This window comes from Sus scrofa, chromosome X (assembly GCF_054392235.1).
Source record: "Sus scrofa isolate SSC_HxYL_T2T_F1_AM1 chromosome X, Sscrofa_HxYL_maternal_Yorkshire_Landrace_v2.0, whole genome shotgun sequence".
Taxonomy (NCBI): Eukaryota; Metazoa; Chordata; class Mammalia; order Artiodactyla; family Suidae; genus Sus; species Sus scrofa.
In genome coordinates this window covers 39,306,216-39,315,773 of record NC_139401.1, presented here as the reverse complement: position 1 = coordinate 39,315,773, position 9,558 = coordinate 39,306,216, and positions in this window count along the sequence as shown.

Here is a 9,558-nt window from a genome sequence, read left to right as displayed (position 1 = left end):
CCTGCCCACCCCAGAGATCAAGCAGCGAGGCGGCCGGTTAATAAGCTTAGGCTTTTGGGACGTCTTTAAGGAGTGCCTGTGGCACGCTCAGAAGTAGGGGGTGGTGGCGCCAGGAGAGAGACAGGAAAAAGAAGCTGTAAGAGCCGAGGATATTTTCTGGGAAGGTAAACCCTAAAGACACGCCGAACTGGCTTTCCTTAAGTGCACTTTGAAGAAAGCGATGGTGAATTGATATGCAGCATCCGTTGCGCCCTCTCTTCGAGAGCTACATAGGGCATTTCCCAGACTCCCTTGCAGCTAAGGTTCCAGGTGTGATTAGGTTCAGCCAATCAGACGGCCTCGTGTGAAAGCTGACTTTGGGTCACAGGGAAAGACAGAGAGAGGCATGCATTTTGCTGATGTGGCTCATGCTGAGGCGGTGGCTTCTGATTGCGTGCGTAATGGCTCCCTGATCATGACAGCTCAGTGCTGTGGTGTGGCTTTAGGGGACTTTCCTGGAAGCTCAGCATTGAGTAGGTCTCATCAGCCCTCCAAATAAGCCTGTTAACATCTTACTACCCTGCAAGGAATCAATTCCTTTCGGTTGCAACTAGCTGGAGGGGGTCCTGTTCTCTACCGCTGACCCCTGACTCACTCGGGTTTCCACGTCCACGGCCTCCAGCTCCTTTCCCATGCCTCCCCTGCCATCCCACGCCATCCCATCTCATCATCTTTCTTTTTTATTTCTTTTGTCTTTTTGCCATTTCTTGGGCTGCTCCCGCTGCATATGGAGGTTCCCAGGCTAAGGGTCCAGTCAGAGCTGTGGCCACCTGCCTACACCTGAGCCACAGCAACACGGGATCCGAGCCGTGTCTGCAACCTACACCACAGCTCACGGCAACGCCGAATCCTTAACCCACTGCACAAGGCCAGGGATCGAACCTGCAACCTCATGGTTCCTAGTTGGATTCCTTAACCACTGAGCCACGACGGGAACTCCCATCTCATCTTTCTTATGCAGTAACTCCTACTCATGCCTTAAGATCCCATTCAGAGGTCACCGCCTCCACGAAGCTTTCCCTGATATGTATGTCACCTCTATATCCTTCCTGTCCCATGACACCCAGTGCTTCCCTTCACAGCCTCTTTTTCTTTGTCTCCTTCTTCCACTGGACTCTGAGCTGCTGAAGCTAAGGACCATCTTTTCTTGAGGTTCAGGCGCCTAGCACATGTCCTAGCACATAGCAGGTGCTCAAACATCTATTTTGGTTGAATTAGAAAACATACGGTACCTAGAGATTATCATACTAAGTGAAGTCAGACAAAGATACATATCATGTGATATCACTTGTGTATGGGACCTAAAAATGATACAAATGAGCTTATCTACAAAATAGAAATGGATTCACAGTCAGAGAAAATAATCTTACGGTTACCAGAGGGGAAAGGGACTAGGGGAGGAATGGGTAAATTAGGAGTTTAACAGATACGCACTACTCTGCATGAAATAGATCACCAATAAGGATTTACTGTATAGCACAGGGAACTATATCCGATACGGTTTTGTTTTTTGGTTTTTTTGGCCGTACCTGTGGCATGAGGAAGTTCCCTGGCCCGGGATCAAACCCACACCATAGTAGTGATCTGAGCCACGGCAGTGACAAGGCCAGGTCCTTAACCCACTAAGCCACCAGGGAACTCCATAAAATCTGTTGTGGTTCTGATGCCCTGGTTCTACGAGTGGCTTCAGGAAGGAATCATAGATAACAAACCTGGATCACAGCCAGGGGATGGGATTTGACCAGAGGTGGCAGAAGGCGTGACTGGAGGTGGGTACTTGGGACTGATGCTCCACGAGGGAAGTGGCCGTCAGAGGGGATCCCTGCCAGCTGTTGCCATGATGCTCTTCTTCTTCCTCACCTCTACCTCTTCTCCCCACCAGTCTTTTGTCCAAGTATTGTTGGGGGTGAGCAGAACCCTCCCGGAAGCATTGCTTCCTGAGAGGCGTAGTTCTAGGAACTGGATGGCTGGGCCGGGAAATTCATTTTTCCTGTGTTCTGTTACTCCAGGAAGGCATTGTCCGGAGGCTTGAGTGAGGGGCATGGGGCCTCTGGCCTTCCCCTGTGGCTCTAGGCTGATAGCCAGGTTCCTACCATTAAAGACCCGTGAGTTCCCTGGTGGTGCAGCAGATTAAGGATCTGGTGTTGTCACTGTAGTGGTTCGGGTTGCTGCTGTGGCTTTGGGTTTGATCCCTGGCCAGGGAACTTCTGCATGAAAAAAAAAAAAAAAAAAAAAAAAAGACAAAAGACAAAAAACGACTCAGGCTTTGGTGGCGGTTGGGGCTACTTTCCTTCCCAATATATCTGGGTGCCTGTGCTGCCCACTCACCTCACCGGGTCAGGGCACCTCTCTGCCCTCCAGCTGAGCTGAGCGTCATAACCACCCTGTCTTCACCCAACTGCCAAGTCCATGCAGCAAGGAGCACTGTCACCCTGCAGAGCGAGAGTACCGTGGCTGAGGGGGCCTGGAGCGCTCACCCAGCACCTTTTATTTTTCAGGCTTGAATCCATCCAGCAGCCCCGCCTGCCTTCCACTAGGCGCGGTGGAAATGCTTCCTGTTTATGACTCCCTGTCTTGTGTCCCCAGAACTCAGAGAGGTGGAGTTTCCGACCTGACACCAGGGACGGCTTCAGATTTATCTAGTTCAGCAGACCCTTGTCAGTGGCCTGTGGCTTTGGGGGGTGGCCGTGGGTGGGCTCCAGGTGGGGGACGCAGGGGCTCGGGTTCCCTTTGGGGCACATAAATTTGACCTTGTTAAGGAAAACTGCTGGGACAGGGGATGAAGGTGATTAGGTTACAAAAGCGCACCCTTCCCCGGGCTTCCATGGGAGGCCTGAGGCACACAAAAGGCCAGGGGAGCCTGGGGCGGGGGAGGTGGGGGAGGGGCTACTAGGGCCCCGCCCATCCAGAGGTCACCCTTCTCTTTAAACAGATTGCCAAGTGGAGGGGCCCAGGTAAAATCCCACCAGAAACGCTCTCTCTTGGTGGCGAGTACCTGGAAATGTGGTGAGCCTGTGATTTTATCAGAAATAAATACAGTGCGGAGTTCCCGGGGTGGCGCAGGGGAAAGGAATCCGACGGGGAACCATGAGGCTGGGGGTTCGATCCCTGACCTCGCTCAGTGGGTGAAGGATCCGGCATTGCCGTGAGCTGTGGTCTAGGTCGCAGACGTGGCTCCGATCCCGCGTTGCTGTGGCTGTGGTGTAGGCCGGCAGCTGTAGCTCCAACTGGACCCCTGGCCTGGGAACCTCCATATGCCGCAGGTGTGGCCCTGAAAAGACAAAAGACAAAAAATAAATAAATAAATACAGTGGAATTGAAACATAGGAAAAAAAAATACTAAAAGAAAGCAGGTGCTATGGTACCAGTGGGAAATCCTTACCTTGCAATTATAGGTAATTTACATTTCTTTTTTATACTTTTTTTTTGGTAATTTCCAAATTTTCCACGGTGACTACAAGTTATTGTTAAACCCGAGCAGAAAGTGACAGAAAAAAGAATAGAGGGAAGGGGATATACACGTCTTTTGAGAAATAATTGTTCTATAATGCTTTATACTGTATAGTCAATAGAATCTCCGTTTAGTAAAACAAAAAGAATAAATGGTGGAAAGACGGAAGCCTCTTCTCAGTGCTTATCTCTAGAAATGTGGTTGATTTAACTTTTTAAAGCACTTTCTAAAAGACCGTATTACACTTTAAAATTAGGAAAAATAATCGAAAACGAACATTTTTATTTCTACCTTAATGCCCTCAATAAATATGTATTGGGCAGCGATCCGGTAGGAGGTAGCGATTGGCACTGGGCCTACACAGATGAAGCCGATAGACCCCGTCTCTGGGTTCTTGGAACTGAACATCTAAGGGAGGCCCAGCCACCAGGTGACCTACCAGTGTATAAACTGGCCATCTGCCATGCGGCCATGACATCGGGGTGACTGAGATGTGATAATGGCCCTGGCGTGGTCTGAGGCGTCTAAGAGGTCTACCCTGCAGAAGCCACATTCGAAGTGAAACTGAAAGAGTAAGAAGGGGTTAACTAGATGAGCACCATCTAGGGTTCATCTAGGGCTTTCCAGGAAGGGTCGTGCAAAGGCGCTGAGGCGGGATGGAGGGGCCCGGAGGGGGTGGAGCCTAGCCTGCCAGGGTCTCGGGGCCCTTTTCAGTTCAGGGCTTTGTCAGTGGGATGCCAGCCAAGCATTTTTAAGGAGAGAGTTGCTGTGATAAATGGTACATTTAGAAAGAACTGCAGGGAAACAGTTTGCAAAAGGAAGCTGGAAAGCAGGGAGACCTGTTAGGAGGCCCCTGAGGCCTGGACCAGGGTGGGGATGGAGGCCTTGCAGCATTTTCCACGTGCAAAAGGGGCTTCTGCGTGGCTGGCTGGTGGGTGTGTGTCCCGGAGTTTCTTGCCATCTGTGTTGTTACCTGGTCGTTTCTTGCTGGCAAAATGGCCAGGCCGTACTAGGCCCCAGCTGATCTGAGCAGAAGGGCCAGAAGCACCCTGGAGCACAGAAGCGCCTCGGAGCTGTAGGCCCTGAGAACAGACCGAATGTAGCGGGGGAGGGAAGAAAGACAGCCCGGCTTGCAAAGCACCAAGAGATGAGGCGTGGGGCGGGGTGTGTGTGTCTGTGTGTAGGTGGTGGGCGGGGGTGGGGGATGGGGGGAGGATCGGACACCTTTAAGACGGGGGCCATTCAGAGTCCCTGTTGTGGCTCAGCTGAAACCAGTATCCATAAGGATGAGGGTTTGATCGCTGGCCTTGCTCAGTGGGTTAAAAGATCCCGCCTTGTCACAGCTGCTGTGTGGGTCGCAGATGCAGCTTGGACCTGGCATTACCATGGCTGTGGCGTAGGCTGGCAGCTCAGCTCTGATTTGACCCCTAGCCTGGGAACTTCCATGTACCGAGGGTACAGCCCTGAAGAAAAAAAAAAAAAAAAAATGCAGGGACAGTCATTCATCAAGGAACTACAGAATGCATCAGGCCACAGCTTCATTATTTGGTTTCAGGCCTTTTTGGACAGATTAAGTTCAATCTCATACCTCTCCCGAGAGGGCTTTTGGAGGCCATTTTCTCCGACCTGACCCCTGGCTGCGGCGCTGGCTTCGCTGATGGCTACTCTGTCTTTCTCAGCTATTACCCTGGGAGCCTTCTCCCACCCTCAGCTCCTGGAATTCTGTGGCATCTGACTTCTATTACTCAATACCTAGGCTGTCTGATTCTAGGAAGGGTCCTGCAATCCATATCTGGGCCAGGCAGTTTGCGTATGTGGGCCTGAACAAATACCCTGTCTTGCACTTGGTAATGTGACTATTTTCCAAAATGCCTACAGTGCTGCGGTGATGAAAATACCGTATTACCAAGCCTTAGAGAATTCCTAGTTGCTTTATGTCATTATGCACTATTTTTGAGAGATACTAAAAATGCAGCAAAAGGAGAACTGGGGGACCTTTTCAAAAGGGGGCCTGGTGTGTGGGAAGGCTGGGGGGCGTCGAGCTGACCCCTCTGGGGATGGGCACCCCTCCATTTCTGTGAGCCTGCGTGTCGGGTCAGCCAACAGCTGTGGTCTGGGAAGGTGTTCGGAGGTGCCAGCTGGTTCCCCGAGGCCGAGGCCACTTCTGCCACAGCCCGGCAACTTTGAACGTCCCCAGTTCATGGCCGGCATTGCAGATTTTGGATGGCTTCCCAGGGTGCTGGGATGAGGTTTCACAACTCCCTTTGTAGGATCTGGAATCTCTGCTGGTGATCCCAGCCTTAGGGGAGGAGGCGGTGGACTCAGATTCCAGGATATTCACACTTGTCTTTCCAAATCTCCAATCTAACCAGTGGTGGGGAAATTCTGCCGTAGGGTTTAGAGCAATCACGGTGACTCAAACGGCTGCAGATACACATGGGATCTCATGCTTTGTCTGAAATGTTTTCTTCCACAACATAAGCTGGGGAAAGCATTTATCAAATATATATAGATATAGATTTAAACTGGGACTGTCCTTGAAGTTTTGGCCTATCTGACATGGCAGGTGGCAGACATGGTGGATGGGCCATACACACTGCCTTCTCCCTTGTTCTCCTCTGTTATAGAGGCTGGAGAGCACAATTCTGTGCTCTCCCAGGCTTCCGTGCAGCTGGTGGTACTCATGTGACAAAGATACTGCCGATGTATGTAAAATAAAGTCTTAGGCACAGGGCCATTTTGGTTGGCATGCCCCTTTAGCCCTTTGTCTTCCTTGCCTCCCTCACTTTCTGTCTGGAATGCAGACTCATGCCTGGAGGTTCAGCAGCCACACTGTGATCATGGGGACAAACCCCCACAGACTGCAGATGCTAGAGAAGGCAGCAGAAATCTGGTCTTCAAGGGTATTGCTGGGCTGCCATCCTAGTCCTAGATAGCCACACTCTTCCTTTCTTTCCGTGGGAAGCACACACATCTCTTACTTCTTTAAGGCATGGTTTGCTGGGTTTTCTGTAACGGAGCCAGTGGGAATCTAAATGACACACATGATTGTATCCTCAGAACAATCTGATAGGATAGAGTTGACATCTCTGTTTTACAGGTGAGGACACTGACGTGCAGAGGGTTCAACTAATCAAGGTCAGACAGTTAGTTGTAGAGTTAGGGTTTGAATGCAGAACCGTCTGACTCCAACCCCTTTCTTTTTCTTTTACTGTTTTGTCTTTTGTGATTTTAGGGCCACACCTGCAGCACATGGAGGTTCCCAGGCTAGGGGTCTCATCGGAGCTGCAGCTGCCGGCCTGCACCACAGCCACAGCAACTCGGGATCGGAGCTGCGTCTGTGACCTACACCACAGCTCACGGCAATGCCGGATCCTTAATCCACTGAGTGAGGCCAGGGATCGAACTTTCATTCCTCATGGATACTAGTTGGGTTGAGCCACAACAAGAAGTCTGAGGATGGCTTTTCTTGAGGAGTCCAATAAAGGCTTCCTGGAGGAGGGGACAAAAGCTGAGCTTTGAAGGACCAGGAGGTGTGTAGCTGGTGGGGAAGGGATGGGTGTGTTCCAGGGGGAGAGATGGGTGGCTGTGAACATGCTGGGATGTGGCGCCAGGAACCCAGCCAGGGCGCCTCCTGGAGCAACCTGTTCAGTGAGACAGGGGAGGCCCTCGGGGGAGATGGAGGTGGGGTGGTGTGGGGGGCAGACGTCAGAGCTGGAGCTCACAAGGCCATTGTGGCCTCACTCCTGAGGGCCGTGGAAAACCCCATGAATAATTTTATGCAGATGCGAAATGATGCGATCAGATGAGTTTCTCTCCAAAGGTCATTTCTTACAGATGGAGTGTTCTTCCTATGGGGGGGGGGTCCAGTGGGCACTTGAGCAAGGCCTTGCATGTCGCCCCCCAGCCCTGATCCCCTCATCCACCACAGACACTCCTTCTGTTCGAGCTGCAGCAAAGGTCCAGGCTGCCCAGGTCTGGAAACCGACTTATGTCCTGGGCCTCCTGGGGATGGACTGGGTTGACGTTCATCTCTTGGTTTCAGCCAAGCAGAGAGGAAAGGCTGCCAACAGAGATCCTACCCCTCGACATAAACCGAAACGTTATTGACAAAAACCCTCTACGTTATTAACAAAACCCAGTATCATGCGAATGAAGTACGTGGTGTCTGGGGCTTGCATCCTGGGGTTGGGATGAGCAGGGCAGGACCAGTCCTGGGTTGCAGGTTGTTGAAGCTGGCGATGGGTCCCAGCCGTTCCTTATAAGACGTCCTTGACTTTTGCATAGGTTTGAGGTTCTACGTAGCAAAAATTAGAAACAGATACCACCCCCACCCCCCCATCATAGTCTCCCCTCCTCCCTCTTCTCTTTCAAAACACCCAGCATGTTGGGTTCATTCCATCCCAATAACTTTAAAAGCAATATCTCTTGACCATAATGTCAGGATAACAGCGAGATTATTAGCAACTCACACAGGATGTGAAAGCAGTAATCTTGTTTTTCAACTTATTGTAGTGACTTAATGGTCATATATTTTATCCCGAAGCGTAGAAAATGAATATTGAAAGTGTATACTCCAACACAAAAGCTATTATTTTTAACATTCAACTTTATGTAGAGTACAAAAGTGTCAACTTTCATAAGGCAAGCAGGGAGACTAAACTTTATTGTTTCAGAGGGTTTAGGAACAGACTCTCAAGCTGAGAGTGATGGCTTTCCTACCCAGCTGAGTCCACCTGGGCTCCCTGAGACTGAGAGTTTGGAGTTGTGAGGACAGAGAAAGGCAGCACCATTTCTACAAGGAGCTCAGTCCATAGCGATGAGACCTCAGCGCCTGCTTTGGGATGTACCGTTTCCAACAGGGCCACCAATTCCAACATGGCTGCCGGGTCCAACATGGCCACCTTTGGTGCTGTTGAGTGCCCACCAGGGAATGTTGTTGTTCTCAGAGTTCCGAGGGGAAATTGCTATCTCAGGCTATAAGAAGCTCCTGTTGTGAAGGAGCAGTCTAATAGGTCTGTGTTCCTGGCCATAGAGATATACACTCTTGTGGAGGCCCAGTAAGACTGGGGGAAGAGGTTTGGCTGAAGCTGTAGAATGAAGCATAGCCAGCCGCGGTTATAGGGTTGACTGCCCTGGCTCTGTGGGTTCCATTACCAGGAGGAATTTGGTAGAAGCCACAACCAGCGCCTTCCCGGGGCAGGCTGTCTGAAGAGTGAGGGGGTGACGGGTCGCTATTGAGTCCCACAAATGCTGATGGGTGGGTGTAGGACAAAAGCGAATGGGCTCCGGGACAGGGTCAGGCTGTGGGTGGTACCTTCATGTTGCCCCCGTCTGCAGGCTGCCCCTCTGACAGGCCAGTGGGGAGCCTGGAGACCCTGGCATGAAGGCAGCATGGCCCTCCGGGGCAGTGGTTCCCACCAGCCTTCAGATGACTTGGCTCCCTTCTTCAGTCACTACCCTGGGTCAGATCACACCACCCTCTAGCTGAAGGCCCTCCCACGGCTCCCCATTTCCCGCAGATCAAAGCTCAAGTCCTTACGCTGACTGACAAGGCCTCCCTGGTCTGGGCCCTCCTCCCTACCGTCCTGACCTCGGGTCCTGCACCGTGCCCCTCTCCGACCTGCTCCAGCCACACTGGCCTGTCATTTCCGGGACACAAGGGGTGGGACTGTGGGGAGCACACCTCCTACCTCAGGGCCTTTGCGCTGACTATTCCCTCTGCCTGGGGTGCACTCCCTCCGGATATCCTCCCGGCTTCCCGGCTCACCTCCTTAGCTCTCCTCTCCAGCCAGGCCCTCTCCAGCCCCCCTACTGAAAGCACAACCCCTCCTCCCCGTCTTGGTTCCTGCCCTCCACCCGCTTCCTACACAGCCATTACCGACCCGTGCAGTGGGACACATTGGATGTATTTTTATTTATCGTCTGTCTCCCTTCATTCAAACAGAAGCTCTAAGCTGGCGGGGACTTTTCACTCCTTTGCTGCACTGTTCCATCTCCAGAGCTCAAAACAGTGCTTGGCCCATAGAAGCATGGGGTAAATACTTGCCGAGTGAATGGCGGACCAA